Source organism: Cervus elaphus, chromosome 9 (assembly GCF_910594005.1).
Source record: "Cervus elaphus chromosome 9, mCerEla1.1, whole genome shotgun sequence".
Classification (NCBI taxonomy): domain Eukaryota; kingdom Metazoa; phylum Chordata; class Mammalia; order Artiodactyla; family Cervidae; genus Cervus; species Cervus elaphus.
Genome location: NC_057823.1, coordinates 100,921,295 through 100,938,979, shown reverse-complemented (window position 1 = coordinate 100,938,979; position 17,685 = coordinate 100,921,295). Strand labels below are relative to the sequence as shown.

General features: G+C 38.6%; 1 protein-coding gene across 23 annotated transcripts in view; it reads right to left on the bottom strand.

Moving 5' to 3' along the window:
• PAM (peptidylglycine alpha-amidating monooxygenase) overlaps positions 1 to 17,685 on the bottom strand; it is a 308,314-nt gene that overhangs the window by 214,088 nt on the left and 76,541 nt on the right. Inside the window, exon 1 of one of the 23 annotated variants that reach the window (XM_043913700.1) lies at positions 9,766 to 9,914. The exons of the other annotated variants lie outside the window; for them this stretch is intronic. The gene's annotated coding sequence lies outside the window, so the exon portion shown is untranslated. Of the gene's footprint in view, positions 1 to 9,765; positions 9,915 to 17,685 lie in introns of those variants that run through there. 23 annotated transcript variants of the gene reach the window in all.

The following is a 17,685-nucleotide window of genomic DNA, read 5'->3' as shown; positions in this document are numbered from 1 at the left end:
TACCTAAGAGCTCCTTGAGGGAAGAAACCTTCAATTAATAAATACTTGACAAGGATGAATCCCTGTTTATAATATCATCAAAGAAAAACAAGCTAAAATGTTTGTCCATAACGGGAAGCGAAGCTGCAGGCGCCAGCAGGGTGTAGTAACAGGCAGAGCTGCTGGGCTCCCTCCGCTAAGATCCGGCGAACAGGAAGGACTTTGGTAAAGACACGACCCCCGTCACAGCTGCCTTCAGGCCTCAGCTGCTGCTTTCGGCACCGCCCGCCTCCTCCTGGTGTCCACTGCGCATTTTGTTATCACACTAACTGACATTCTCACTGACTAAAAATTAAGCAAGTAGCTCAATTTTTTCATAGGCTTTTGCTTTCATCTACCAATACAGTTGATGGGACAGCATTACCTCCATTGTACAGAGGAGCAAACAGTGGTCTAAGTGAACTGATGTGACTTCAACATGTTCAGTGACACAGTGTCTCAAAGAAACGGCTTCACGTCAGGACTGACTGACACAGAGCCTGCACCCCTAGCCCCATACCTGTCCTGTCTTCTGTCTGTCTAGAGTTGGTTTTACATCCGGTTGTGCAGCTTACACACTTCTCTGTGATTGAGTTTCCCATGTCTTAGCATTCCAACCGGTTCATACCAGAAAGCTGGCATGTAATTACAGAATAAAGGGCAGTATATAAGAATAAAAGAAAATGGAGATAATATTTGGAAACAAAGAGAACATAAAAGCCCCTGAAAATACACTGGATTAGTTTGACCTTGTCCTAGGTGTGAGCAAGGGTTAGTGTCGAGCCTGCCTTAAGAGGATGCTAGCTCCAATAATATTTTAGTATTCCTGTTTAAAAGGAATGACTGTATATCCCTGAAATAATTAACATAGGGCTAGACGCAAAGTAGAACTCTAATGCCAGGACACAGAAAAGTTTGAAAAGTTGGGATCGTGGTTAATTTGGACATTTCCCAATTTTTCAAGCTACAGAGAATCATAAAAGAAGTAGAGGGAACAGCTGCAGATAATCTTTAAAGCCTGGGTTTCAGTGGATGTAGGACTTTGGTACCTCTGGTTACTAAAGTGATAAGATGAAAACAGAGCATGTCTCAGGAAAGGCAAATGGCTGGAGGAAGGTGTAGTGTACGTGAGAGGCAGACAGTGAGGAAGAGAGACTAGTTCTATTTTAAGAAGGATAATACCATAGCGGAATGCCATGAAATTCACTTAGCATCTTAACAGACTTTAAAAATTCTACCACGTGGGCACTGCAGTAAATTTTTTCTACTTAAGGGAAGTACAATATGAGAAAAGAGTTATCATTTTCGTTAGATTTCTATTGTGTGCCAACAAAGTTATCCAGGGAAATACACAAACCACACCCACAGGGTTAAAAATGGTATGAAATACAGTTGTAGTATCCATAACATCACAGTATGAACATTTCCCTTCTGTACTGATAAATGTATTTCTATCCACACACATATATATGTGCTGCTACTGCTAAGTCACTTTAGTCGTGTCCGACTCTGTGCGACCCCATAGACAGCAGCCCCCCAGGCTCCCCCGTCCCTGGGATTCTCCAGGCAAGAACACTGGAGTGGGCTGCCATTTCCTTCTCCAATGCATGAAAGTGAAAAGTGAAAGTGAAGTCGCTCAGTCATGTCCAACTCTTCGCGACCCCATGGACTGCAGCTCACCAGGCTCCTCCGTCCATGGGATTCTCCAGGCAAGAGCACTGGAGTGGGGTGCCATTATATATGTGCATGTTTCGGCAATTACAGGCTTACCTTGTTTTAACATGATTTGCAGATAATTTTTTACAAATTGAAAGCTTGTGGCAATCCCATATCCAGCAAACATATCAGCGTCATTCTTCCAACAGCATTTGCTCACTTTGCATGTCTGTGTCACATTTCAATCATTCTTGTAATATTTCAAGCTTTTCATTATTAATTATTGCATTTGTTATGATGATCTGTGATCAGTGATCTTCTTTTGCACATCAAATTCATATTCTTATTATGATTTAAGATGCGTGAATTAATTCTTTAAAACTTTAATTCAAATTTAAATTAGTATCCAACTTGTCAATTTTTAAAACTTTATTTTTATTTATTTTTAATGGGAGGATAATTACTTTACAATGTTGTGTTGGTTTCTGCCATACATCAGCATGAATCAGCCACAGGTATACACATGTCCCCTCCTTCTAGAATCTCCCTCCTACCTCCCACTCCATCCTACACCTCTAGGTTGTCACAGAGCAACAGACTGGGCTCCTTATGTTATAAAGAAAGTTCCCGCTAGCTTTCTCTTTTACACACGGTAATGTGTGTTTCAGAGCTACTCACTTCAACTCCTCCCACCCTCTCCTTCCCAGCCTGTGTCTACAAGTCTGTTGTCTATATCTGTGTCTCTATTCCTCCCTGGCAAATAGGTCCCTCCGTACCATTTTTCTAGATTCTATAGGTATGCATTGACATACATTTGTTTTCTCTTTCTGACTTACTTCACTAAGTGATCTTTAAGTTACTATTGCAAAAAGATCATGACTCTTTGAAGAATCAGATGATGGTTAGCATATTTTAGCAATAAAGTGTTCTTTAAAATTAAGTATGTACTTTTTAAAGACATAATGCTAGTGCACCCTTAATAGACTACAGTAAAGTATACACATCTTTTTATGCACTGGGAAATGAAAAAATTTGTGTGACTCACTTTATTGTGATATTCACTTTACTGTGCTGGTCTGGAACTGAATCTGCAGTATCTCTGAGGTATGCCTGTACTTATAAATAATTCAGGCTAATTCCCCAAAGATTTAATCCTTGTTGAAATGTGTCCTTTAAAAAGCTGACAGCACACTTTGTAAAAAAGAGCTTAATAATGAAGGGTCATGCTTAAAATGATGTGCATATGAAACTGTATTTTTCTTTCTCACATTAATTCTGCATTTTCAAAATTGAATAATAACCATGATATTTTTAACAAGATAATTTTCACTTTCTTTGCATATAATAAAAATGTCAGAGTCTTAACTTTTCATGCCTACACAATGGATTACAAGGTTATAAAAATGTATTCAATATAAAGGTTTTCATGAGGTTTATAATAAAATGACTAGGAGAAATGAAAACGACATTAGAAACCAAAAGAACCAGATTTCAGACCAGACTCTACCACAGATCAGGGATATGACCTTGATACAACTGAAGAATATCAAGCCTATCACTTCCAAAAGTCCAAATCCCAACTGTTTAGATCTGACATGGAAGTTGAAACTTATCCATCCCTGGGCTAGTAAGTTACCTGTGCTGAACTTTCTACTCTAAACTATAAATCAAGAGAGTTACTTGCATCTGAGTTACTTTGCAGACCCTCTCAGATTACCAAAAAGTCAGAGTCAGAGATCTGAAATCTGTTAAGAGCACCTGCCTGCCTGCTAAGTCGCCTCAGTTGTGTCCGATTCTTTGCGACACTATGGACTGTAGCCGGTGGCAAAGAGAAGTCCGTCAGGCTCCTCTGTCCATGAGATTCTCCAACCAAAAATACTGGAGTGGGTTGCCATGCCCTCCTCCAGGGACTTTTCCTGACCCAGAGATCGAACCTGCGTCTCTTACGTCTCCTGCATCGGCAGATGGATCCTTTACCACTAGCCCACCTGGGGAGCCCTGTTAAAAGCGCTGTTCCTATTAAATCTGTGAGACTCTTTTAGCCTCAGCCTCCATCTTTTCCAAAGCAAAAATACTTAAGTTGCCATGTACTACAATATTCTTAATTAACCGAAGGGGAATACCATTCAGTAAAATAGACAGCATAACAGGGGCAGTAGACGGGGCCACAATCTTGGCAACCTTGGCATTTGATGGTGTCAAATGACCAGTTAGGATGTGACCTAAGATGATTTAAATGCTCCTTATAACATGAACCTGATTTCTAGTACTAGCAAATCCCCTACAAAGACCTCTGCCGCTCAAGCTTAACGATGGACTTTCCAACGTGTCTTCTCATCAGAGGAATTTCAGGTAATAGGCAAGTCATGGAGAAGGACAGATGAGTAGTTATGAGTCTGTATCTAAACATTCTCTGAAAAAGTCAATAACCCATGACGAAGGTGGCCTAACAACACATTTCAGAGCTGGCACGCCACACCCTGTATAAAGTCCTGGAGTTCAGTACAGTGAGAATTAAGATACAAGCCAGAAGATACTGCAGCTCTTCAACAGAAAGATCCAGGCAAAAGCTAAGAACCATCTCACGCTGGGGACTCCAACCTTCCTGGAGTGAAAGACGAAGAAAGAATGCATAGCAAGATTATATTAGTCTTCCATGAGGAAACAGGGATGTAGGTATGAATAGTTCTGGGCAGGGGTAATATTCAAAACATTGCACACACCAGCTACTACACAGGTACTGATCAGTCAGAACGAAAGCCAGCCACGCAACTGTGACCGTCACGCAGTGCAATGCCAGCTAGATGTAAGCCCTGGGTACACAGAAATATACAGAAACACACAGAAATACTGACCGAGCAGACTGAAGGAAATTTACATATATTGCCAGGTATACAAAAAGAAACATATATATTGCAGAATACTGAGCTGGTACAATGCCAGAGCTGAGAAAGAAGGACTAATTAATCTTCCCTGGATTCTGAGGTTTCTAAAGGTAAAATATACATGAACAATCTGTCTACATTTGAATAAAAGATACAGTATATTCTGAATTATTTCTCACAAGTACAATTTTCTAAAAACAAAAGAACTCCTAACTGCTAATTTTTGGCTCTTTAAAGACTATATATTAAAGATCCAAAAGGGGCAGCTGTTTATATGAATATATTCTCAAATATATTCTCAAAGTCCAGCTAATTTGATTATTAATTATAATCATTTAAAGTTTAGTTTTTTTCTAATGAAATACATAAAGATCAACCTAAATTGGAATACCTGGAAAATGCTTTGTACACATGACTTTTAGTCAGTTTTGGAGTACCCAACCTCTATCACAAAGATCTCATCTTTCTATTAGTGACAACTTACTTTCACTGAGTGCTTAGCATGTGCTATGGTCTCTGAACTGTTATATATCTTGGAGTCTCTAAAATAACTCTATGAGGGAAGAGTTTATTATTTGTAAATGCAGTTGATTTACTCATACATATTTAAAGCCTAGGGTGAAAGCCATATCTACACTGGAAATTACATAGCTTCATTCACTTCTTTTTTTTTTTTTTTAAGTAAAAAGCAAACAAAGAAATGAACAACCATCAGCGACTGAGGTCAGAGCTGAAGTCCAAACCTGCCCACGTGCATTTTCATTTTCATCCACCAGGAACTAGGGAACTGAACTGCCTGAGAGCTCCCCACATGCCAGACATCGTTAGACACGATGCAATCTCATGTAATCCTCACCACCACTGTAGGAAGGGTATTTCTAGCCCCATTTCACAGATGAGAAAACTGAGGCTCAGAAAGGCTAAGTATTAACTCACACTAGACGGTCAGAGAGGGGGCAGTAAGTCAGAGCTCCAGTGCTGAAATCAGCGTTCCCTAGGTCACACTCCCTGGTTTCCACAGCACAGACACAACCGCCTTCCAAGTTATCACCAGACACCATCAAGACAAGGCAAACGTAGTCAGTAAAATACATCCAAGACGAAAGGGAGACAAATAGAACATTTTAGAAAAAAAAAAATTGAGAAGTTTTTCTAAATGATTCGGCATAGTCTGAGTGGTTTTTATATTAAAACTCACAGTGACCTTCAAAAGATACATAATTTATATCTTACATTCCACTGAATGCTAGCTATAGAAAAGTATCCTTCATAAAAACAGACTTGGGATGTTTCAAATTTACAGACATTTGCTAAAATTAGTAATACTTATCTAAAATGTTCATTATTGATGTTAGGATATAATTTAAAATAATAAGAGTAATAGAATATGATCAGGAAGGTGTCAGAAAGCAAGTTTACTAATATTTTATCTGTTTTTACGTTCTAGGGCTCATAATGTCTCAACCTACCTATATCATCACTCCAGGGATTAATAGCTGGCTTGTTGAAAGAGGACAGAAAAGAAAAGAACAGACTGGTTCTTGACTTTCACTCCTTTTGTAATGAATTCCAACCAAACAAGTTGCCTCAGAACATTTTTTATTATAAGGGATATACTTAAACTGAAAATATCTCTTAGCATATTTTATTTTTAAAGTAGTAAAAAATTAAGGACCTTAAAAGAATTTTTCACGTACTGTTGACTGGCTTAGGAAAGCATCATTACTGTACTCTTGAATTCAGGTAAACCATCACGTTCCCTCAATGACACCAACATCAAAGAAAAAAGGTAAGGAGCAGCTAAAGTATTTTAAGACTGAATACTTCAGGCTGAAGCCTTTGGATTCTAATCAGGCAGACAGAGGTCCGAGGTCTGTGTTTTCCATTCCAAGAGTGGCAGTTACATGGTAAAACTTGTCCAGGAGCATAGGATTACTAGCTAGAACATTTAGAAACAAATTTGTATCCTCAAGGATTGCAGTCCCAACAGAGCACTAATCCCATTACCTCAGGAAAAAGGTTTGAGGCTGACTCTTTAAATGGATTTTAAGAGGTAAAGCAATCACTGGTGCATCTCAAATACATTCTCTAGAGACAGCATGAGCAGCCCAGAGGGCCCTCAAAGGTTTTTTCCCTCTCAAAATTAAAAAAAAAAAAAAAAAATCTAAAACCTGAGAGACACCCATTCCTTCTTAGTCCTTTATATCAGAAAGTTAAAACACTACATATAGAGGGGACATTATTTGTTTAGGAAGCAAATTTCTCATTCTACATACAAACAGCTTAAAAGTTATTCTAATTTATGGGAAAGTATGAAGAGTACCAGGTTTTCAAGTAAAAATAAATATCTGTTGGGATAGACTTAAAATAACTAAGCAAAATTCTGCATCATTATTTTAAATCCCTAGACTATACAGTCACAGAGATTTAGTAAAAATAATAATAATAATAAGTGGTAACAGCAATTAACATCTTTTGAGCTCCTCCTCTACAATAATCAGTTTGCAAACATTGTGTGCTTATTCTCATTTTAAATGGTGGAAAATACAGTTTTACTGATTAGGCAATTTATCCAAAAATACAAGTCAGAAAGTGGTAGAGTCAGAATTCAAACCCAGGTTTTACAATGCACAAACGACTTTCAGAAACAAGCTCATACATGTCTCGTAATACTTCAGTACAAGAAAGCAGTGTTATTCCCAAACGTACTCTGATTACTGGTGGTGAAATTGAAACTCAAAGAGGTTGCACAACTTGACAGGTTCACACAGCCTGTTCTCCTGGAGCCTGAACTCCAGGCCAGTGACATATAAATCCACATTAAATGGTCTTTCCAGCACAGAATGCTAACATTAAAACCTGGTATTCACATATTCTAACACGTATATACGGAATCTAGAAAAATGGTACTGAAGAATTTATTTACAGGGCAACAGTGGAGAAACAGACATAGAGAATAGACCTATGGACATGGGGAGAGGGGAGGAGAGGGTGAGATGTATGGATAGAGTAACATGGAAGCTTAACATCACCGTACGTAAAATAGACAGCCAACGGGAATTTGCTGTATGTCTCAGGAAACTCAACTTAGAGGGGTGGGGTGGGGAGGGAGAGGGGATGGAGGTTCAAGAGTGAGCGGATGTATGTATCCCTATGGCTGAGTCATGTTGAAATTTGACAGAAAACAGCAAAATTCTGTAAAGCAATTATCCTTCAATTAAAAAAAAAAAAAACTGGTATTCAATAGGTCATCTCATACACAAGCAAACAGTAAATGGTCAGGTTCTTAGGAAGACTGCTTGCTATTGATTCTCTTCTTTGTTGTCTTGAACTACTGATAATCTATTTGAATTGGGCAACATTTAATTTCCCACCCCAAGCATAGACCTAAAACTTGAAATCCTGAAGGAAAGATGACTTTATTAGAGAATCCAAAACCACTCGTGTCTAGGGAGATTCACTACCCAAACTTTCTTCCAAAAAAAGACCAAAAAAAAGAATAACAGGATAAGTCACTAGATGCCAGCTATCACAGTTATACATGCTACCAATTAATTATACTAAGCTTTTTAATATTGTAAGCATTGGGGAAATAGTTAAAGACAAAAACTTGGAGATTCTACATTTGGTGTGAGGGGTTTAAACACATAATGACTATTTCAGGGACTATTACAAATGAAAACTTCCATTTGTACACAGAATGAATAAAATAAAGAAACAGAGCCATAAAATTTTCATTATAAAAGCCTATTCTCCATAGGTTTATTAAAACGTTACATAAATAAATACTGTGCTATGCTTAGTCGCTCAGTTGTGTCTGACTCTTTGAGACCCCATGAACTGTATACCACACGCTCCTCTGTCTCTGGAATTCTCCAGTGAAGAATACTGGAGTGGGTTGCCATGCCCTTCTCTAGGGGATCTTCCCAACACAGGGATCAAACCCAGGTCTCCCGCATTGCAGGCAGATTTTTTTTTTTTTTTTTTTTACCATCAGAGCCAAATACCACAGATTTGGAAGTGTTTGCAGAATCCTCCTCCAATGGGATACCTCTTTGGTTTCATATACTAAGCTAGACAGCATATGAAAAAGCAGAGACATCACTTTGCCAACAAAGGTTCATCTAGTCAAGGCTATGTTTTTTCCAGTGGTCATGTATGGATATGAGAGTTGGACTGTAAAGAAAGCTGAGCACCAAAGAATTGATGCTTTTGAACTGTGGTGTTGGAGGAGACTCTTGAGAGTCCCTTGGACTGCAAGGAGATCCAACCAGTCCATCCTAAAGGAGATCAGTCCTGGGTGTTCATTGCAAGGACTGATGCTGAAGCTGAAACTCCACTACTTTGGCCACCTGATACGAAGAACTGACATTTGAAAAGACCCTGATGCTGGGAAAGATTGAAGGCAGGAGGAGAAGGGGACAACAGAGGATGAGATGGTTGGATGGCCTCACCGAGTCAACGGACATGAGTTTGAGTAAGCTCCAGGAAACGGTGATGGACAGGGAGGCCTGGCGTGCTGCAGTCCATGGGGTTGCAAAGAGTCGGACACGACTGAGCGACTGAACTGAACTGAAATGAACTATGCTCATGAACACTTGCTTCTGATTTTTCCTAAATATTTATGAATAACAGAGTCTCTCATTCGACAGCAATGTTCTTGGCACAGCTCTTCTTCCAGATGCAGCATCCAGTATGGTCTTAAATTAAGGATCAAATGGCATCCTGAGTGCTGCTTCCCTCGACCATCTGCTAGCTTTGTGGGGTTTTAACAAACCAAATGTCATGTTAAATGTTTCCAGTGCTCCTAACCACAATAAAATAACTGTTAAGGAAAATTAACTTAAGGCTTAGTAAACTAGAAACACACACAAAAGAGAGAGAATAAACTGATATCTTTTGTGCGGTCAGAGTCTATCCAAGACACAGTCAGTGCCTTCCTGTGGCTGTGTTATCACAAGGCCAGAAACTGCTTGACAAAGTAAACGTGAGGACAGATCCATCAAAAGTGAGCAAGCATGGGATCTTAGGGTTTCTAATAAACTTAACCTCAGGACCACCAGAGTTCAGAGATTCCTTCTAGGTTATTTTCCATTTCATCCTTCATACCCATTTTTCGGAAAACAGGCCCATGGGAAAGAGAGGATCCAAACTCTATAAATCTTAGTCCAGGGTGCCCGAAGACTACTTGATTTTAATTGCTCACCCTGGCTGTAGCTTGACATCTGCTCCAGTCTTCCTTCCAGGAAGCAAGTCACAGATGCAAGAAGGCTGAACCATTCAGTTGCTCAGTCTTTCGTGTCTAATTACTTCCCACCCAAGGTCAACGTGACAATCAGATACTCAAAATGAAACCTATTAAGGAGAAAAAATATGTTAACCTCAGATTAGTATTTTTTAATATTGGGGGTATAATGTATCATTCATCCCTACTTTGTTTAAAAAAATTATTTTAATTCTCTTGTTACTTTTCTTCCTTGGAGTGTAGTAAGACTTTATAGCAATCTGTGACTCTATTTCAACTCAGCATTGCTAAGCAAATATTGTCATTTTATTCATGCCTATAACAAACTGTGATACTGTTAAAATTCTCCGCTGTGGTGATAAAAGTTTAAAACGTGGAGGATCTAGGAATTCTGAGTAGCTTTTAAGAAATATTTTCTCTGTCTTCTCTGTAACTCTAACCTTCATTCAATTCTTCTCTTCCTCAATTTTTCTATTTCAAAGAGATAATGTTTGAGAACTTTTTGGTCCTCAATATTGTACAATTCTATAAAATAGCTTCAATCACATCTATTTGGAAAATTTTAAATATTCATTATTCAGAAATTTTGTAAGATTGGCAGTGGGAAAAGAACAAGCAATTGGCTGGCGGGGGGAAACCATAAATTTGGATTTCTAGTGTTATCCTCAAATTCCATTACACATCCAGGCACTGTATTTTGTAACTGTGTTAAGAGGAGTCTAACAAATTTAATGTAAACATTTATAGCATGTTGCAGTTTTGTAATCTAACTTTGGCATTTAGATTCTGATAGTCCAGGATTCTTTAAAAATGTAAGTGATGCTCTGTTTCTCTTCATTTGAGAGATCTTGGTGTTAATGTCCATTTGGGAATTCATTAATCTTGAGGCTTAGAGTCTACTCTGGCTTCCTATCAAACTATACTATAAAGAATTGAGAATTTGAAGTGACATTGTACAAAGAACACTGGCAACATGTTTATCTTCTTTATAAAGTTTTCTAATCCGATCCCTTTGTCCCCATGACTTTAGACACCACAGCTCCCACTGCCTATTTGTGCTCTATCAACACTCTTAGGTTAGATACCCTTAATTATCAAAACCAGTATAACTTAAACCACCAAACCCTTTGGGCAGCTTAGAGTTAGCTCTCTTGGGAGCCAGGGTTATAATCATGTGTTACTGAGCCTCAATACTCCTTGTTCTTACCTGCCTAAGGAAACAGATCCAGCCTACCTCTACTTGCTGGAGAATGGGAAGTCACACACTGCCTTCCAGGACCAAACCACGGTCCACCCTGCCCACCTCATTTTTATCCACCACATCCCAACTCCTCATGCCTATGCCACTGTTTTGGGCTTCCCTGGTAGCTCAGCTGGTAAAAAAAAAAAAATCTGCCTGCAGTGCAGGAGACCCCAGTTCAATTCCTAGGTCAGGAAGATCCCCTGGAGAAAGGATAGGCTACCCACTCCAGTATTCTTGGGCTTCCATTATGGCTCAGATGGTAAAGAGTCCGCCAGGAATGCAGGATACCTGGGTTCGATCCCTGGGTTGGGAGGATCCCCTGGAGGAGGGCATGGAGAATCCCCAGGGACAGAGGAGGCTGGTGGGAGTCCATGGGGTGGCAGAGTCGGACCCGGCTGGGTGACTAAGCTCTGCACAGCAGGCCACTGCTTCAGTGTCCATTCTTACCCCCACTCTCTAGGGTCAGTCTGCCTTTCAAATTTGGAAGTAAGCAACATTGAGAATGAACTTCATGAGTTTAGGGGACTGAGGAGAAAAAGAATGCCAAAAATACTCAGCACTAAGTCAGAATGGCCCAAAATGAGTTCAAACCAGCAAAACCTTAACTGGTCAACTACGTCAATGGCCTGGGGATAGTGCAGAACAGAAGGAACATCACAAACAGTGCAGACACGGATCCCTCCCATATCTTGTACTTCTTAACAAACCTAAAACTTCATTTTTAAAAGAACATTTATTTATTTGACTATGCCAGGTCTTGGTTGCAGCATGAGAACTCTTAAGTTACAGCATGTGGGATCTATGGATAATTTCCTTACCGGGGATCAAGCCTAGGCCCCCTGCACTGGGAGCATCGAGTCTTAGCCACTGGACCATCAGGGAAGTCCAAATACTCCATTTTTTAAGGTGAGTGTTATTCCAACTTATGTCTCGTTCCCCTTCCTTCAATCTTTCCATCTCGTTCAATGCAGGACATTTTAGTATAATGCATTTTAATTACTTATATTCTAATACTGGTGCCACCTAACAGCGGATCATACATCGCCAATCACTCTTTTAACTTTCAGACAGGATATAACAAAAGAATCTGTTCCAACCACCATCACTCTTATTTTGCTCTCTGCATCCCTGGATAAAGTAGCTGACCACCAGTGTGACAGGAGGCAGTAAAATAACAGTTTAAGATTTTTAACAAAGATAAGAATTTTAAATAAGAAAGAGCCAAGGAAATTTTTTAATGAATACTCAAAAGTATACTAACATATCTCTATACAAAAAGGGTAAAAAAAAGTATATGAATATTTAATTGATTAAACGGAAAAACACGTAGCATGCTGAAGCACAAATAGTGAAATAAACTCAATGGTTCTGTGTAACTAATATTTATAAAGTGTTAACTATGAGCCAAGACCTGTCTAGATGCGTATGCTTCACACAGTGGCTGCCAGATTGTAAAAAAGAAACTAAGAAGGGTCATTTGAAGAAATGGCAGCAGCTAATTAAAAAAAAAAAAGGAAGGACAAAGAAAAATGTGATGCAATGCTTAAAAGGCAAGGAAAAAGAAAAATCAAAAAAGTCTCAAATATATTTCATGAAACAAATATACTTAAGGGAGCAAAGTTTACACATATAAACCAGCCTCTGTTACTGGGCTCAGACCAGCTTCCTAATGTATCATTTATATATCATTTATATATCATTATATATATATTTAATTTTATATATAATATATATCATTATATATACTTTTTTTGCTTTGCTTTATTTTTGAGCGTACTTTATTTTTAATGCCCACCTTAAATATACAATTTAATGAGTAACCACATATCAATAAGCAACTTCCACTCCAATCAATCTCCACGTCCTCATGAGCAACCTCTATTATTACTTCTTTCAACATGTCAGCTTTTCCCTATATTTAACTTTTTACACGCATTTCTCATGTCTGCTCAGATAGACTATTAGCCCTTTATCACTAGAAACTTTTTTTTCAGAACAGGTAGGGACTCCAGCACCTTTAACTTTATTGCCCACAAGGAAATAAAGAAGCCCAAGAAAGTTAATGTAAAACCTGGGACTGAGACAAGGAAACGCGCTCTCAGACCTGGGCACCTTCTGTCATATTTGAAGCAGGAGGTTCAGTTTTGCACATCTCATTCCATACCTAGTCTGGGTGCTCAGAAATCCTTTTTAACTGGAAAAAAAAAATTAATGAAAGGAAACTTGTATTCCACTCGGGAGTAGTCTTCCTCACCTGTCTCTGAGCTGCCCATTGGTCCCTAAGCTGCCCGTTGGCCTTAAGAATAGGCATCGGTGAAAAGTGAAAGAAAGTGAAGTCACTCAGTTGTGTCCGACTCTTTGCGACCCCATGGGCCATACAGTTTGAGGAATTCTCCAGGCTAGAATATTGGGATGGGCAGCCTTTCCCTTCTCCAGGGGATCTTCCCAACCCAGGGATTGAACCCAGGTCTCCTGCATTGCAGGAGGATTCTTTACCAGCTCAGCCACCAGGGAAGCCCAGACACACAGTAAGTACTCAATAAAGGTTAGTTATTATTATCCAAATAACACTGGATAAAGTTCTCTAGGGGTCCATATTACATCAGTTCAGTTCAGTACCTCAGTCGTGTCCAACTCTTTGACCCCATGAATCACAGCATGCCAGGCCTCCCTGTCCATCATCAGCTCCTGGAGTTTACTCAAACTCATGTCCATCGAGTCAGTGATGCCATCCAGCCATCTCATCCTCTGTCGTCCCCTTCTCCTCCTGCCCCCAATCCCTCCCAGCATCAGGGTCTTTTCCAATGAGTTAACTCTTCACATGAGGTGGCCAAAGTATTGGAGTTTCAGCTTCAGCATCAGTCCTTCCAATGAACACCCAGGACTGATCTCCTTTAGGATGGACTGGTTGGATCTCCTTGCAGTCCAGGGGACTCTCAAGAGTCTTCTCCAACACCACAGTTCAAAAGCATCAATTCTATTCGTATTACATAATCATAATATAAGAAGGGTGTTTACCAATGCAAAACTATACGGCAAATGTTGACACAATACAACTGGCACAGAAAGAAGAAATGGGTTGGGGAAGAAGACATAGAAAGTCAGAGCAGGAGAACCAAGTGAATGAGCGTATATATTTATGCGCAGGTGGTGGGGGGCTCCTCTTGATTTGGGAACTCCCTTCTTGGAACTTCTGCAGTGCCCTGTTTATGGGACACATCCTAGTCCATTGTATCAAAATTAGTCATATCCTTCCCCTCGGGAGAATGTTGACATCTTAGGATAAATGTTTACCAAATAAGCTGAAATGCATTTCAAATAAAGTTAAAACTCTTTCTTCCCAATCCCACTCCTTACCTTACAAAGTTCCAAGCCTGAATAGAGGTGATTACATATTCAAACAAAATAAGAAGCTAATTCAAAGTTTATCTTTAAAGATTTCTGGCACTAGGAGATGATACATTTCTATACATTTGTAACTATTTTCCTTCTTTGCTGTTGGTTCACCTTCAAAATTCATCTTATTTTTCACTTCACATAGAGCCATAAGCTTCATAAATTTATCTTAAAATTCTTGCCAAAGTCCCAAGTCACTCCTGCCCTTTACCATAACTGTGTTTCCACAGAAACCAAAGGCAGTGAGTGTATTCCAAGGTTCCTCAGAATGTTTCTCAACCTAATTCCTTCATTCTTTGTTCTAACATTCTGGAAGCAATAGTCTAATTCTTTCGATTTCCCCCATAAGTACTCCATAGCATGTTTCATCTTGGCAGTCATAACTAAGTATTCATTTGGACGGCAAGGTTTCCCATAAGTACTCCATAGCATGTTTCATCTTGGCAGTCATAACTAAGTATTCATTTGGACGGCAAAGTTTTCCATTAATTAATTATATAGAGAATTCATGTTTTATGCATAATAAATGTGTATTCCTCATAACTCTAGACTATATGTTTGTACAACTACATATTTCAAAATATATTTGTAGGATAACTAAAATAAATATCTTTTTCTTCTTGTTAAAAAGCCATTCTTTCTATGTTTCCAAGACCTGAATGTATGTTTTTCCACAAAATAATCAACCCACATCCACTTACTTGCAACAAAATTGAATGAACCTAAATTTCTATATAATTCTTATCCTGATATTTAAATAAAGGAGTAATTACCAATAGTAATAAAGAACCATTTCCAAAAGTAATAAATATACAAAATGTTTAAAATTAGCAAATCCTTCTGTGCTATTTGTGTTGGGTTTGGGGACAGCTTAATACAGTATGTTTTATTTGTAATTAGTACTTGCACTGATGGTTCAAAACACAGGACCCCAAACTGAAATAATCTCTAACAACCTCACGATGCCCTATCAGCTAACTTCGTCTAGAAATGTCAACTTTTTAAGATGCAGTGATTTATGTTACGCTTTAAATATTTTAATCAGAGCAAGGGAAGAGTCAATTCAAAAAATATGTATGAGTATTTCATTAAGTTGCAAGCCAACTTCATGAAAATTCTTATATACTGTATGTAATTTTTTTCATAAACCATCTGAGGCTTCAGCAAGAGAAATATACGCTATTTAAAGTGGCCCATGTGATGATTAGGAAACTCCACTGCGACCAGTCGCTAAGTCAGCTGAAGGCAGATGGTGCCGATGTGTTCAGCTGAAAGAAGTGTTGATCACAAAGTATCTGCCAATCAAACACTTGGGAAAGAAACGAGCTCCATCTGTGTTTTAATTACTCCAGCAAAACCATCCAGGGTAACTGCCAGAGCTGCACATTTTCACAGAGTACAAGAGACATAACACGTACTTTCTTTCATAAGTGAAAGGAGAAATTTCCATATACAGTACTGGCCAGAAAACAAGACAAATCAAAAAAGAGTACTGTCAGTTTAGAATAAAATCTAGTGACAACATGAATATTCTCTCCAAAATATTATTTTGCCCCAGTTCTATGTATACTCTTTCTCGAAGGCAGTTCTAGTATATTAAAGAATTATATACATGAAAGTGAAGATGTGAAAATTTAAAGTTAAAATAATATTCAAATATTTTGGACACCTAAATATTTTGGACAACTAAATGCTTGGCTTCCCTGGTGGCTCAGATGGTAAAGTATCTGCCTGCAATGTGGGAGACCTGAATTTGATCTTGGGTTGGGAAAATCCCCCAGAAAAGAGAATGGCTAACCACTCCCATATTCTTGCCTGGAGAATCTCCATGGACAGAGGAGGCTGGTGGGCTACAGTCCACGGGATCGCAAAGAGTCGGACACGACTGAGCGGCAAAGCACAATAGTAATCCCACACAAACTTAATAAAGTGAAAAAAATTTACTAATTTATAAATATGCAATTTTATATTTTACTTTATAATCACATGGTACTATATTTGTTAATAGATTCTTATATCATTATAAACATTTATTTTACTAAAAGGAATAAAGAACTTCGGAAATTTTCTAGCAAGGGGCATCCTGTTCCATTTTTTCTCAAACAATACTATGTTGTTTCACTGTTGGTCTACTTTGTTTTTCTGTTTGCTATTGTTCTCACAAACGAATTTACTCTAGGACTCAGCTTATTTCATCACTGTGTAAACAGAAAACGTAAGAGTTCAAAATAACAAAGTTAGCACTTCTACTCTGGAGGGTTCAGGAGAACTTGGACATGTCTGAGCTACTAAACTTATGACTGGGACGTGCAAGTGAGCAGGAAGGAATAATGCTCTCCTTTGTCTTCGCTCTCTCACCAGCAACAAATTTCTGGCAGTAAGGATTACAGAGTAAGTTCAGAGATTCATACCAAGTTCAAAGTTTTAGATCTGTTTTGAAATCTGAGAAAAGCTATGAGCATACACAAATGTTGATGATATAAAGATTTATGAGCGCTAAATAGAATGGGAAAGACTAAACACAATAGAAAGGGAAACACTAGAGATCTCTTCAAGAAAATTAGAGATATCAAGGGAACATTTCATGCAAAGATGGGTTCAATAAAGGACAGAAATGGTATGGACCTAACAGAAGCAGAAGATATTAAGAAGAGGTAGCAGGAAGACACAGAAGAACTGTACAAAAAAGATCTTATGACTCATATAACCATGATGGTGTGATCACTCACCTAGAGCCAGACATCCTGAAATGTGAAGTCAAGTGGGCTTTAGGAAGCATCACTCCAAACAAAGCTAGTGGAGGTGATGGAATTCCAGTTGAGCTATTTCAAGTCCTAAAAGATGATGCTGTGAAAGTGCTGCACTCAATATGCCAGCAAATTTGGAAAAGGTCAGTTTTCATTCCAATTTCAAAGAAAGGCAATGCCAAAGAATGTTCAAACTACCAGACAATTTCACTCATCTACATGCTAGCAAAGTAATGTTCAAAATTCTCCAAGAGAGTCTTCAATAGTATGTGAACCAAGAACTTCCAGATGTTCAAGCTGGATTGAGAAAAGGCAGAGGAACCAGAGATCAAATTGCCAACATCCGATGGATCATTGAAAAAGCAAGAGAGTTCCAACAGAAAAATCTGCTTCTGCTTTATTGACTATGCCAAAGTCTTTGAATGTGTGGATCACAAAAAACTGTGGAAAACTTTGAAAGAGATGGGAATACCAGACCACCTGACCTACCTCCTG